The following is a 15,274-nucleotide window of genomic DNA, read 5'->3' on the forward strand; positions in this document are numbered from 1 at the left end:
CATTACAAAATTGCCTGATGATGATTACGTTGGCGGTTTTCGAAATGGGTCCATCGCAATATGCCAGTAAATGTTCCTTTCTTTTCAGTTTCTCTTAGAAAAACATAATAATTGAAATTCAATTATTATAAGCCGGTGTTAAGCTCATGAATTCTTAAATATAAGTATAATCTGAACACACCATTAAACAAACATACATAAATATGTACAACTGAGCCCGAGTTTACAAAGCTTCTCATTCGCAACGAAGAAGAACCTTACAAAAACAAATCTACATGACACAAATTAATATAGAGACAAAATGTCTCAATTGTATTGTTAGTGTAGAAATGAGAAAAACTGAATTAAGCATGAAAACAAATACCAGCAGGATGGCCTAGTGGTTAAAGGCTACTGCAGTTTCACCATGTGATTCACGGTTCGAATCCCGGTGAAACCTTTGATAACATTACAAAATTGACTGATGATGATTACGTTGGTGGTTTTCGAAATGGGTCCATCGCAATATGCCAGTAAATATTCCTTTCTTTTCAGTTTCTCTTAGAAAAACATAATAATTGAAATTCAATTATTATAAGCCGGTGTTAAGCTCATGAATTCTTAAATATAAGTATAATCTGAACACACCATTAAACAAACATACATAAAGATGAAGAATTTAATTATTTGTTTTAAAGTTTTTATGACTGACTGACAATCATGATACAAAAAAGAAGGTAGTTCCACTCAAAATTTTTTGACGTATTTGGGGATTTGTGAAGTTTCATAATGTTTGTTGTTTTGTCAGAAGCGTTGCCATACCGTTACTGTTTAAGGCGAAATTGTGGTTTTTGGAGATCGCGTTAGGATGAAAACACAATGATCATCTGAGACAATAATAATACCCTGCAAAAATTGTTGGATTACGTGTTCCATTTTCATCATGTTGCAGTACTCTAACAATACTCCTTTGCAATGCTTTTGCGGACCACCATCAGCCGATCATTGCTCGTTTTTTAACGACAGTGATCACGACACGATAACGATCGAACAGAGTTGCCAAAAGTAAAATATTGCATGCAAATAACTAATAATAAAATTTTACTTTGCTAACTCTGATAAAATGCAACAGCGCACTGGTTTTATGTATACATATTATATTAGTTTCTGTATGCGTATGCGTTTCTTTATTCACGCAAATGCTAAATAACATAAGAATATTCGTAGTATAAAATGTAAAAGTTGTATTGCCCCCCTTCATTTACTTTCATTTTAAATTAAATTCACTTCGATAATTCTTTCCGACACAATTCCTCTTTAGTACTTTGGCATATGAACCTCTGTGGGTGCTCCATGGAGTACTACAGTGAAAGTACTTTGAAAAGTACTCTCACGTATGTACTCTATGGAATACTCACAAACAAAGCGAGAGTGGGATCACCTACTCCTCTCCTAGGACATCGAAAATGTTAATTGGAGCACATTTTTTGTATGAATACAGATTAGATTTGGAGCAGTCCTATACTCCCAAAGGAGTATTCCTTAAATTATTTATAGAGTACTCGCGTTTTTTGAAGGGTATGCTTTAGCACGATTTATGTGCATATAAATTATTGTATCTTTGTTCAGGTTACTAAAAAAAATAATTTTTTTGGGTCTCAAGACCTTTATTATTATTTATTCACTAATTAAAACTAAACGTTTACAACTAACTGCTTACAACTGACTGACTTGAAATGGTAAATTAGTTCTAAATATAACTTAATTCTACCTGTGCCAGCATTATTTCGTTCGGCGCGTGGCGGATGTTGTTCCCAATTCAATTCCGGATGTCGTTCACAATATTTGTGTTTTTGCTGATCAGGCGTCTGGGCCTTTTCCTGTTTGCTTCAAAATTATTATTAAGTATTTTGAGCCATCGACTTGCGTATTGCTGACTAAGTTCTTTACATTAGCGTCAGCTCGAATGTTGACTTAGTTGGTGCTAACTCCTCCATCCCAAAAACGAACGTCCTCGTTTGTTAAGGTAGGGATTTCGGATGCTACAGGTTCCTTGTCATCGTTTACCTGGATGCTTACTTTGTAGCTTGATAGCTCTTCTGGTTCCTTTGTAAAATGTCTTCTTATTACTGGTGCGAATATGAGTCCTCCTAGGCAGATTATTATCATGATTGTTAGAGAAAAATTTGTGATTATGGCTGCTTTGTGTTTTGTGCGCAATGAATTTATACGATTTGTGTTATTTATATGGAGTTCCTTCATCATTTCCAAACTTAGGATTTCTTCTTCTTGCTGTCATTTTTGGGAAGTAATATTTTTGTATTAGTTGTTTCTTGTTTTCATCCCTATTTCTATGTGCTCGTGTGTGTTCTTTTAATATTTTCTCATTTTGAACATCCTCGTTTACTAAATCTTGAACTTTTGTTTGGGTATAGCGAATTTTGTAATTGGAAAAATGAAGGGGATAGATTTCCTGAATTTTATTATTATTATTCATTATTTCTTCAGAGGTAAGTAAGCCGTTTATCACTGAAGGATTTAGGTAACGTTTTAGTAGTGCTGTTAAATCGTCGGTTGAAAAGTGGGGTTTACAAATTAAGTGTCTATGAACGGTCGGGAATGGTATTTTAAACTGATAGCTGTCTTCATCTCCTAGCGAGATCCAAATTTGGTTTTTGAAGGCATTTATGGGTCCTTCTACTGCTGGGATTAGGTTGTGCGATGAACTCTCGTCTGAGTGCGTCGCGACTGATAAAGAATTTAGCTCAAATGGCCTTGATAATGTATCTGCAACTACATTGGCCTTTCCTGGTTTATATTGTATTTCATAGTTATATTCCTCTTGTATTGCTTTCCATCGTTTCAATTTAGAGTTAGTGTTCTTATTGCTTAAGGCATAGGTGAGTGGCTGATGGTCAGTGTGTATAATAACTTTCGCTGTGCCTTATAGGTAAGTTCTGAAGGAATTTAAAGCCCAAATTATTGCAAGCATTTCCTTTTCATTTACTGCATAATTTTCTTCAGCTTTGTTTAATGTTCTTGAAATAAATGTGATCGGTTTGCCATTCTGTTCCAAAACTGCGCCTATGGCATATTGTGAGGCATCTGTAGTTAAGTCGAAACCTTTACTGTAATCGGGGTATTGTAGGATACCATCTTTGGATGTGAGGGTGGCTTTAATTTTATTGAATGCTTCTTTTGCTTTTTCATTCAAATTTATTAGAATTTTCCTTGAACTGCTTTTAGACATTCTTCCTTCCTCTCCTCGAAGTAGGGATGTCAGTGGTTTTGCTAGTTTCCATAATCTTGGATGAATCTTCTATAATATCCGGATAAACCCAAGAATGAGCGTAAGTCTTTAATTGTTTTGGGGTAGGGGAAGCCTGTTATTGATTGTACTTTGGCTGGGTTTGTAGAGATTCCGTCAGAAGAGACGACAAATCCCAGGAATTCGACTTTCTTTTTAAAAAAGTCGCATTTATCAATCTGGACTTTCATGTTTGCCTTGTTCAGAGTTTCGAAAATTGTGTCAATATGTTCAGCGTGCGTTTTTTCGTCCTCGCTAAATATAATTATATCGTCTATGTATACATAGCAAATTCTGCCTATGTGTTCCCTAAGTATGTCATCCAGTGTCTGTTGGAAGATGGCAGGGGCGTTCTTTAAGCCAAAAGGAAGTCTCGTGAACTCGTATTTCCCGATGTTCACTGAAAAAGCTGTTTTTTCCACGTCAGATTCCTTAAGAGGAATTTGATGGAAACCGCTTTTTAAGTCAATCACTGAGAAAATTCGATTCTTTCCTAATTGGGAAAGTACCTCGTTTATCTCGGGTATTGGATACCTATCTGCGATTGTTACTTGATTAAGTTACCTGTAATCAATGACCATTCGAAATTTTTTTTCCCCTGAGGCATCGTCCTTTTTAGGCACGACCCAGACGGGTGAGTTGTATGGGGATCTTGATTTGCGTATTATTCCGTCCTCTAGCAGTTTGTTTACCTGAGTTTCAACTTCCTGCTTAAGGCTCATAGGATATGGGTATGATTTTGAGTATATCGGTGTGTCAGAATTTGTGCGAATTTCAGCAACTACTTTTGTTGTATAAGTTAATTTTTCGTTTGGCTCTGAAAATAAATTACGGTGTTTCTGTGCTAATTGTCTAATTTCGTTTTTTTCTACCGTGGTCATGTGGTGGTCCCGAATTTGTATTGTGTTAACGTTTTGTACACTGTATTGTCTTAAAAAGATTTTTTTTATGTTTGCTATAACCATAAAATTTTCTTTTGTATGTATGACCGCTGAGAGTTCCTTTAGGCTGTCATTGCCTAGTATTGCATGAAAGGTTTTGAGAGTTGGTAGCAAGAAGAATTTAAGCTTGTAGTTTTCTAAGTTGAAGAGGTTGAGATATGTGTGGTGGGTATTTTGATTTTTCCCCCGACAGAATTTGCAAAAAAGGGGTTGTCGTTTTCTATTGATTTTGTTACTAAGCTGGACTGGATATAATTTTTGTTAGATCCAGCGTCCACTAAAATGTTTAAAATTTCGCCGCTCTTCGTCCTGCATCTAAAGGAGGGTAACGAAGAGCTGTTCAATCTAAAAAATGTACATCACTCAGAACCCGCGGTTCTTCCTTTTCGTTGTTAAAGGTTGTGTTCTGATTGTGGTCGTTTAGGTCTTCGTAGTATTGGTCATGGTAGTGTTGGTTATGGTAGTGTTGGCTATCCGTCGCTCCGTCGGTGTTTATGTGAAAGTTCCTTTGATAGGGGGATGGTTTATCATTGATGTATTAGGTGGCCGTTTGCCCATTTCTTGAGCTTTAGGGCGGTTCATATAATTTACCGCTCTTGTCCTGACGCTTTCGTCTACGTCCATGGGTTTAGGTGGATTAGGTGGTCTTGGAGGAGCATGGTGTTGTTGGTTAAAAGGGTTTTGTGGTTGGTATCTATTTAATTGGTTTGGGTTTTGGTTGGCGTATAGCTGATAGTTGGGAGGATTCAAATTTTGTAGATGATAGTTTTGTGGAATGGGATTTGATATGGGTTGAGGTAGGTGTGCTAGTTCGGGATAAAACCTTGATTGTGGTTGGAGTTGTTGGTAAGATTGCGGCTGGGGGTATTTTACCGTGAAGGGCTGCTGTCGTGGATTCGGAGAATTAAAGCTTTGTTGACGGGAGTTAGACATCTGGTTGTTCGCGTGGTATGCCCTGAAGTTTTGGTTTTCGAGCTTCAGGCAAAGGTGTAAGGCTTCTGGCAAACTCTTTGGTTCCTTTATGCCAAGTAACCGGGGGAGATCACCCGAATCCCCTGACGAAGGTGTCGAAGGCCTTAGCTCGGTAATTCTCAGTTAACAGGTGAACTGCTTCTTCACCTATCTCCATACAGCCTATTTTATTTAAAAGTAGTGATAGGTGTCCGTATACCTTCTGGTAGAACTCATTAATGGACATTCGTCCTTGTATGAGACATGTCATTTGGTACTCTAAAGTGCCTATGTCTCGTTTGTCGGCGTAGTGGGTAGTAAGACAGCGGGAAATTGCTGTCCAATCTAAAGGCGTGTTGTACGATTCTAAAGCTATGTCTGCCTTTCCAATTATCTTATTCCTAATGACATTAACTATTCCGAAATATCTAGGTGTGCCCTTTGAGGGTTCATAAATTCTCAAAATTCTTTCAACACTCTTTTTCCAGGAGCTAAACTCTGAGGCATTTCCTGAGAATTCTCTTAATGAACGTACAACATCTGGAATCTTATCCATTTCACTCATATTATTTTGGAATTGGGCGTCTATAGTTTGATCAGTTATGATAGGATTTGTTGTGTTGTTAAGGACACTCTGTACTATATTAGGCATGCTTGCCTCTATGGCTAGGGATATCATGCTTTTTATCATATTGGCCAAGTATGGTGAAATTTGGTTATTAGGGCTTGGCGGTGCTGGTGGTGCAGCAGGAGGGTTAGCTCCAAGCATTGAGGGTCTAATCAAATTGTTTGGGTTTGACATTGTAATGAATTTTTGTTATTTTTTTCTTTTGGTAAGGGATTTGATTTTCTGGACTTCTTAAATCACAAAAAAAAATTACGATTGTCTTGAAAAGGATTTTCCTAAATTTTTTCTTTTTTTTCCTTTTATTTCCGCACTTTCACTTTTAAAATGAAATATCTAAGTTATTAAATTCTAAATTATTTAAATTTTTGAGTGACTCACAATAAGTATTCGAATTTCGTAATTGTAATTTTTTATGTAGTAATTTACTTCTCTTATTTTTATAATTTTTAATTACTGTAAATGTTTTTGAAAGTTACTTAGTTTTCAATATTTTTCTTTTTCCTTAAAACAAAATTTTTTCGCTCATTACTTTCTAAATTTTTCAAATATGCGTTTATAAGATGAAATTTCAAAATTTAGTAGATTTGAATTTTTTAAATATTTTTCTTAAATATATAAATATTTTCTTACATTAATTTCAGCTCCATCTCGATAAGTGTGTATTCTTCCCTTTTCCTGGCGGTACTCGTGGTACACTGGCTTATACCTTGTTGCTGGGGGTGGCTCCTTGGCTGGTATCGTTGGGGCGTCCGGGAAGTTTGTAAGTTTTCACTACCCCTTTCACGCCTCTTCTTATAGGTATCGTTTAGTAACACAGACTGGAATAGTTTTTCTTTCGTAGCACTTTATTATTTGTGGTACTTATTGAAAGTTTTTTTTTCTACCTGTTTTCTTTCTATTGTGGCACTTTTTTGTATTGTGGCACTTTTTTTTTGAAAGTTAATGCTATACTGGTGGCACTTTTGGAATTTTTTGATAACAGTTTCCTTCGCGGCACTTTATTAAGCTTAATACCGATTTTCCACCACTATAAGTTTACCAAGCCAAGCCTTTTTAGCTCGGGCGCCAATTATTGTATCCTTTGTTAAGGTTACTAAAAAAAATAATTTTTTTTGGTCTCAAGACCTTTATTATTATTTATTCACTAATTAAAACTAAACTTTTACAACTAACTGCTTACAACTGACTGAATTGAAATGGTAAATTAGTTCTAAATATAACTTAATTCTACCTGTGTCAGCATTATTTCGTTCGGCGCGTGGTGGATGTTGTTCCCAATTCAATTCCGGATGTCGTTCACAATATTTGTGTTTTTGCTGATCAGGCGTCTGTGCCTTTTCCTGTTTGCTTCAAAATTATTATTAAGTATTTTGAGCCATCGACTTGCGTATTGCTGACTAAGTTCTTTACATTAGCGTCAGTTCGAATGTTGACTTAGTTGGTGCTAACTTATATATCGATACAGTAAAACATGCAATTTTATTGAAAAATAGTGGATAATGAATCATAAGGGCTCCGGCGACTAACAACGAGATTGACTGAATTTTTGTATGTGTGCGTGTCGGGTGGTTGATGCTTGCCCCGCGACTATCAAATAAAAAGCCATCAATCAGCATTGGCATTGAGAAACCGTAGCGTTCGGACATGAATATGTCGTCATCGGGTGACGATTTTTTTTTTACTTGCAACTACAGCAGCTTTATTAAATAAAAAGAAAAGAAAAAAGAGTGATAAAAAGAAATTGTGGATGAAAAGCTTGTACGCAAAACGTTATAGGTTTACACATGTACATCTTTTAAACGAATAAAAAATGTCATGTAAAGAGGAAACGAATTAAAAAAGTAATGTAAAAATGTCATGTTCATTTTGAATGTCAACACAAATTAAATACAACACTGCTGTTTTGTCAATCACACCCCGCGACGATCAAATAAGCAAGCATCAAATGAAAAAATCAAAAATGTTTGATTTTCATCAATGCGTAGCCGACAACTAATACGTGTGTCACGAAGCCACCCGACTGCACTAAACCACACAAAATGCAGTAAATCTCGTTGTTAGTCGCCGGAAACTAATACATTGGTTAATGATATGAGTCAGTTTGACCCCTAGATGGCAGTTATGGCAGTTTGACCCCTAGACAGAAAAAAAAAACTATAGAAAAAAACCTGTTGTTCTAGCATGGCACTATTATCATGCCCCTACAGTGGATATTTCTCAGGGTATATTGAGAAAAAGTGTACCTCCAAAGTCTTCACATCTATGTCAATGCTAAAAGGGCCGAGAATGTGTAAAGGCGGCGCTAATAAAAAATGTGGACTTATAGCCAATTTATCAAGAAATTTATAAGGAGCAAGCAATTGACAAACGTGTATATTTTGTCAAAATTTTCTGAGCAAACCTACGAACACTTACGAAGGCTATATTCCCCTATTTTCGGGAGCTCGAAAAACTTAATAAAAACCCTGTTTTCTAGGCTGATATTTCGTATTAAAATATTTCCAAGACATGGGGCTCATATTTTTTCTTTTTTATTTAAAAGAACTATGAAAGTAATTTAGTCGTATTCGTTAATATGAAATCCATCAAAATTAGAAAAATTCGTAAAATGTTTCAATCTGGTAGCTTGTTTTTGGTGAAGTTGTCATTGTCCCTGCAAAAGTCAAGTGGCTAACGTCACATTAAGTGGAACTACCTCCATTTTTTGTATCATGCTGACAATATTCTTCCTGATTGTCTTTTTATAGGCTTTTATAAAATAAAAGCATATTTGATTGATTACAAAACAGTATATAACAAGTTCTTATCCAACAGTTACACATTAAGTACCCTTGTGAAAAGCGACTCTTTTCCTGCGTTTTCGAAAAAATAAAACAAGCGATTTTATGATAAATAAAGTCGAAAATTAAGATATTGAAAATTTTCCATAACATCTTTTATTTTTATTGGATTTCCAACAAATAATTTAAAATTGTTTTAAATTTAATTTGAAAATAATTGAACAATATGTACTGAAATGCATAAACACAAAATAGGCTTCCTCAACGTTGGTGATATTTCGTAAGCCGATTCAAAAACAAAAAAATAAATTTGCTTAAAAACACATTTTGTGAGTATGTCACTTTAATTATCGTAGTGAAATTTTAGTTTCGAAATTTCTGTTTTGTAAGCGCAAAAGAATGGTTTCTGTTTTCGAAATTCGCCTAGTACAGCATTTCGTTTCAATTTCGGTTAGAACTTTGAAACGAATCTGAAGATATGGTAATAGAGCGCTGGCATTAATTTAAATTAAATATTTAATCCAATAAATTAACTTTCGAATCGAATGTACGCAAGGAAAATTTGAATATTGTTCGATTAATATAAATAAGGTTAACAAAAAAAAACAAAACGCAATATCGAATTCTGGAGAAATCTAATTTTAAATCTAATATTTAAGAAAAAAGAATTGTACTTCAAGAACTTTACCTCTATACCTGAATTCTTTTCTACGTATACCCAAAAAAATAATTTTCGAGCCTGCGAAATCAAATTTTTTTTTTTACTTTTTTGCGACTTTGATTTTTAAGGTTTTTTTTTCATGACCTACTAAAAAAATTTTCATTTGATTGTAAAGTTTTCATGTATACCCTGTCTGACCCAAAAATATTATTATTTTTTTTTCAAACAAATGTTATCGACAACGGTTTTAGCGGACATTTTTGTGTCGGACAGGGTATACATATGGACATTTTTTTAGCAGGTCATGAAAAAACCTTAAAAATCAGAGTCGAAAAAAATTCTAAAAAATTAAATTTCGCAGGCTCGGAAATAATTTTTTTGCGTATGCCTAGTGGAACTTTTTTTCCTGAGCCCAAATCCTATCGAAAAATCGATGGCGCGATATCGGTTAACTTTCGTCCATCAAATCGACCCACCCTAATGTATATGTCTCATTACGAATCTTGATTTTCAATAGGAATTTTAAGCAGATTGGACTAATTATCCAATATGATTGCATAAAAAAAAATAAAAATCTAAATAAACTTTCTACGTTTTGACAAGGAACTCCCCCTTTCTTTAAAATAAAATATTTATTCAATCGATTTTGTAAATTGAATTAAAAGCAAGTTCGGTCGAGCTGGTCGGTATACATTTTTCTGAAGTGATCGGCAACAAAGACTCTTCTGAGAGATCGTTATTTACTCCACATTGCTTTTTGTATTTAAGTGTCAACTTGGAGGGCTATTCCTTGCTAAGATTTCCACTGCCAAGAACCAACATCCGGGCAATGGATGAATTTCACTCGTAATGAAGTTTGGATAAAACTGTGTCAAACTCAAGCGAGTATTAGATCTGGTAGTTGCTCTTTGCTCTCAGAAGAATCATGGGTGTACCAATTTTCCACTGCTTCAAAGACATCTTATTCTGTTTTCACGTTTAAGTTACCACTTTCAATAAGTGTTTGTAATTTATTTGCGCCAAAAGAAAAAATTTCAGCGCTTCGGCTTACCTGCAAAATCATTTAAAATAAAGAGATAGAATTAACAGCAATTTAATCATTAGTTAACGAGTATTGACTCAGGAGCATTGTTCCCATTTATGAAATTTTTGTTTCATATTCAAAGATTTTCTGTTTTAATTGGACACATTGAGTTTCATTCTCTAGAGCATACGCTCGCTTGAATGTACAATCGGTAATATTATCCATAAGGAAATCGACGCAATCGACAACAGCTCCGTCCAGTTGCAAAATAAAGCCGCTTTCAACATAATATGAACGTTATAATGAACGTTACCTATGTTGACGACTGTTCCTTCGGTATAGCAAAGGGTGATTAGACGTTCGAAAGAATCGCTGTCAATGTTGTCTATTTCAATAAGGGGACAATCCCCTTTATCGGTCATGAATAATTCGCTGAAATATGGACTTGCCGATGATAGAATCAAGCGATACGCAGTAATTCTGAAAATATAAAGATTGTACCATTGCGTGATGATACAAAGGAAATTGCAGATTTACCTAGCCCTTGGATTTGATAACATAAAAGTTACGTCGATTAAAGCCTGCTTATCAAAGTGCTCATATTTTCGGAATATAACCTCTTCTGTAAAGTATTTAATACCTTTGACGTCAGAAAAGTTTACGCGTATTGCATGCTGCTATTTTCATACCAAGATTCGTCTGACGCCTGGAAATTAATAATTTGTTGAACATAAATGGCAACGTAGACCATATTTAAATGAGGCCTACCACTAGAATATACCGTAAAAGTGTGACTCAGTAGGATTACAGAAAGATTGCTCAAAATTTTACATTTGCTCTTGGATATACTTTGGATAACTTTTGAAAGAGATCCTAAGAAAAGGACTGTAATAAATTCGAAAATTACAAGTATCACTTCACTTTTAAATGTAAAAGCACAACCGAAAATACTGTGGGTCGGCTATACTTTCAGGGATCAATTAGTTTTATTCGTAAACCAAAGGGGTTTGACCTTTGATATTTTGCACACAGGTTCTCAGGGAGTAATTTTTAATTCTTATTAACAATTTACTAGTAATTAAATGTTTTATCTAATTCACTGCTTGCTTGGTGCTACCAGATGAGTAGTGCTACCAATTTCGTTGCCTAGAATTAGGCGCAAACGTTCTTCCGGTGTGTTCTGACTGCATGAAAAAGCAAAGCTTTTTGTTTGTGTTCTGACTGCAAGAAAAAAAGAGCTTAGACGTTCATCAATGCAGGAAAGTATCCTGACCCCTCATATTTCTAATGAGCTCTAGATTTCGCCCGAGCGATTTTAAAGAGTCCCTTAGATTTTTAAAGAGCCCCTTGACTTTGTCTTGTATACATACTGACACATATGTATGTACGTGAGAATTTCATAATTGACTAAAGTGCCTCTTTATCATGAAATTGAGGTTTCGTTATCATACAGTTCTGCAGTTTTTTGCATTTTGTATGAAAAAATCCGAGCATAACTCACCCTAACAACTCATTCTACATTCTTCCGGTTTGTGTTCTGGCTGATCTATAAGAAAAAGCTTAGAGTTTTTCGCATTTTGTATGGAAAACTCGGAGCATGTCTCACCCTAACAACTCATTACTTTCGGTGCAGTCTGGCATGAGTATGGTCGTAGAAATGAGACCAGTTCTATATTAATATATATATATATATATATAAAGGGGCTCAGATTTTTAAAGGGGCTCGGATTTTTAAAAGGGCTCAGATTTTTAAAGAGCCTCTCAAATAAACATAGTTACATGTATATAAGTAAATAAAACCAAATGCTGTATTTCATTTAATTAAATTCGTTATCAGGTTTTCCGTAAGTATAAAACATAGAAAACAGATCACTTCCCATTTAGTTGAGCCTTACACTATTCTAAAACTAGCTACCCGTTCAGTTGAACTTTAGCCTTCGTTTCAAAAATCGGAGAAGAAAAAAAAACAAAAAACAGAATTTTCTATTAAGATTTAGGTCTCGAGCCGACAAAACCATAAAAAAGGAACCAAACATAATAAAAACTGTAGAAAAAAAAAAAATAAAAAATAGTATGCCTTCATTTGTGTGCGAGTATTGTAACAAAGAATTTAAATATGATCGCAATTTAAGACGACATATAAGAAACTATCATGTGAAAGAAGTGAGTTGCAATGTATGCAAACAAATGTTTAATGACATTCAAATGTTGTTAAGACATAAACATTTGCAACATATAACTAACGCGGATGAAACTATATATTGTTATGTTTGTGCAATTTATATCGAACTAATACAAACAAACAAAATGCTAGACAGGACTTCACTTGTAATGTTAAAAGCATTAAATCAGTGTTCAGTAAGCGAATCGAAACATTTGTATTTGAAAATAGTGCTAAAGGGGATTTGATTGTTCAACACTTTTTTGCAACAATAAAAAAGGAACTTTGTAAAATTTTAAGAGAAAACTAACTCATTATCAAAACACTAAGTTTAATTGCGATTAAAGAAGAAGTAGAGTATTTGATGGAATTGAAATCACATCAAACCAAAATGGTTTTACTTAACTCAACTTCTACGGAATATGATATTGATCTGTTTTAAGAGGACCAGTGTGCCAGTTTATCTTCAAAAACGAGTGAATTTCAAAGAAGAGATAGTAGTTGGTCGCTAATTGAGATATCACATCTAGAAGCGAATATAAATAAATATGAGCCTATTAAAGGCTCAAAATATATACCTTTGCCACCAACAATTCAGAACAAACATTCGTGTGTAAATATTCAAAACACAGATGAATACTGTTTCAAGTGGGCAATTATATCAGCTCTATATCCTAGAAGTTGTCACACAAATAGATGTTCATCATATGAAGTTGATATAAAAGCAGATGTGATAGAACTGCCAACAATATTACAATCAACTTTCAAATTCTAAATTTTCCACTTGTGGTTAAACAAATCAAAATATTTGAAGAGAACAATCCTGCCATTAGTGTAAGTGTTTTCGGTCTGGATAATACCACTATAGTGGGCCCATATTATTTTACAAAAGAGGAACGAGAACATCATGTAAATTTATTGTTCTTAGAGGACATTAACAATACGTTTGGATAAAGAACATTTCGAGGTAAGACACTAAGAAAAACTCTTAAATCATACAAAATTCGTTAAAACAATTTTTATTTTTATATAATTTCAGATTATTACGTAGTCCATTAACAAAATGTACACGGAAAGTTTTCGCATGCAACACATGTTTAATCCCCGTCCATACAAATGAATCTTTAGCATACCACAAGGATCATTGCAATAAAATAGTAACAGAGATGCCTTCGGAAAATGATAAAGTATTAAACATTAGTAATTTTAAAAAACAATTGCATGTGCTCTTTGTTATTTATGCAGACTTTGAGTGTATTCTAGAACCAATAGATATTCAAAATTCTATCAAAGTTAAAACAGTTCAAAAACATATTTCTTACGCTTATAGTTACTACATCAAATGTTCTTATGACAACAGTTTTAGAATATATTGTGGTGAGGATTGTACAAACCATTTTTTCAAAAATTTAATTGAAGATGTTTTGAAAATCTATGGTATTATAAGTAAAAAAACGATGATCCCTTTAACTCCTTCTTAAAAACAATTTCATAAAGAATATTCAAAATGTCATATTTGTAATGAAAATTTAAATGAAGATGACAGAGTTGCAGATCATTGCCATTTAACTGGTGAATATAGAGGTGCTGCTCAAAACAAATGCAATTTAGAATATCAATTTTCACGCTTCGTGCCAATATTATTTCATAATCTTTCGTCCTACGACTATCATTTGTTTGTTAGAGAACTTTCGACAACACAAGGCGACATTAAAGTTATTCCCTTAAATAAAGAATTATATATATCCATATCTAAGAGGATATGTATAACTGAAAAAGATTCTATCGAACTTCGTTTTTTGGATTCATACAGATTTATGCCATCTAGCTTACAAAATTTAGCAAATTACCTAACCGATGAAGATTTACATATTGCAAAACCAGTTTATAAACATAATGATGAATTTATATTAATGAAGCGTAAAGGTGTATTTCTTTATGATTACCTAAACTCGATAGACCGTTTAAAAGAAACATAATTACTTGCTCGTTCATTATTCTTTAACAAATTAAATAATGAATCGTGTAGTGCAGCTGATTACGAACGTGCTCAAAAAGTGTGGAATATATTCAAATGTAAAAACTTGATGAATTGATTATTGTTATATTTGAAAGTAGATGTCTTATTATTCAGGGCTATCATGGAATTCAATTGTTGTCGGAATCGGATTTAAAAACGACAAAATTATTACCTTGGTGTCACGAAATCCAATGTTATCGGTTGAATGTTCGAATTGGAATTAGTGTCTGTTTTAGGTGTCAAAGAATCCTAATATCGATTTTGCTATCGGAAATAATCCAATCAGTTAAATGCTGTTGGATTTCATTTTTTTCCTAGTGGTATTTCTCTTGCATTGGGTATTTTCTGAAAATGTAAGTAAATAAAGGTTTATTTTATAAAAATAAATGCAAATTTACATATATTTTCATTCTTAGTAGGGGAAAACATTAAAACTCAATAGTTATGTATATTAGGCCAAATTTTATAATTTTATAATAGTACTTTTTTGGAGCTTTCTGGCCGGCTTTCCTTTAAAATAAATCAAATGTTTACTTCTTCATCCTACGCGTTTCGACGCTGTATTGCGTCTTCCTCAGGGATTTCTATTTATTACACAAAAACGAAAAACATATAAATTGTTGGAAATTAGCTTAGTCATATTGGACTTACATCTTTTTGCTACTTAATGTACAAATTTTGTATGCAATTTAAATATAATATCATTACATCAGTAGATAATAACCACACAATATAAAAACACTGTGACATCATTCCCTCTCAAAAGCTAAACATTTAATGTGATGGCGCTTGCATACGCGCAATTTATGCTGTCTACATCTT

The 15,274-nt window shown here is 33.8% G+C and overlaps 1 long non-coding RNA gene across 1 annotated transcript in view; it reads right to left on the reverse strand.

The window, feature by feature from the left end:
* LOC137238532 (uncharacterized) overlaps positions 1-14,759 on the reverse strand; it is a 143,509-nt gene extending 128,750 nt beyond the window's left edge. Inside the window, exon 1 of the long non-coding RNA XR_010949210.1 lies at positions 14,625-14,759. This is a non-coding gene — a long non-coding RNA (uncharacterized lncRNA). The remainder of the gene's footprint in view (positions 1-14,624) is intronic.
* Positions 14,760-15,274: the final 515 nt, after the last annotated feature.

Source organism: Eurosta solidaginis, chromosome 1, assembly GCF_040869045.1.
Source record: "Eurosta solidaginis isolate ZX-2024a chromosome 1, ASM4086904v1, whole genome shotgun sequence".
Classification (NCBI taxonomy): domain Eukaryota; kingdom Metazoa; phylum Arthropoda; class Insecta; order Diptera; family Tephritidae; genus Eurosta; species Eurosta solidaginis.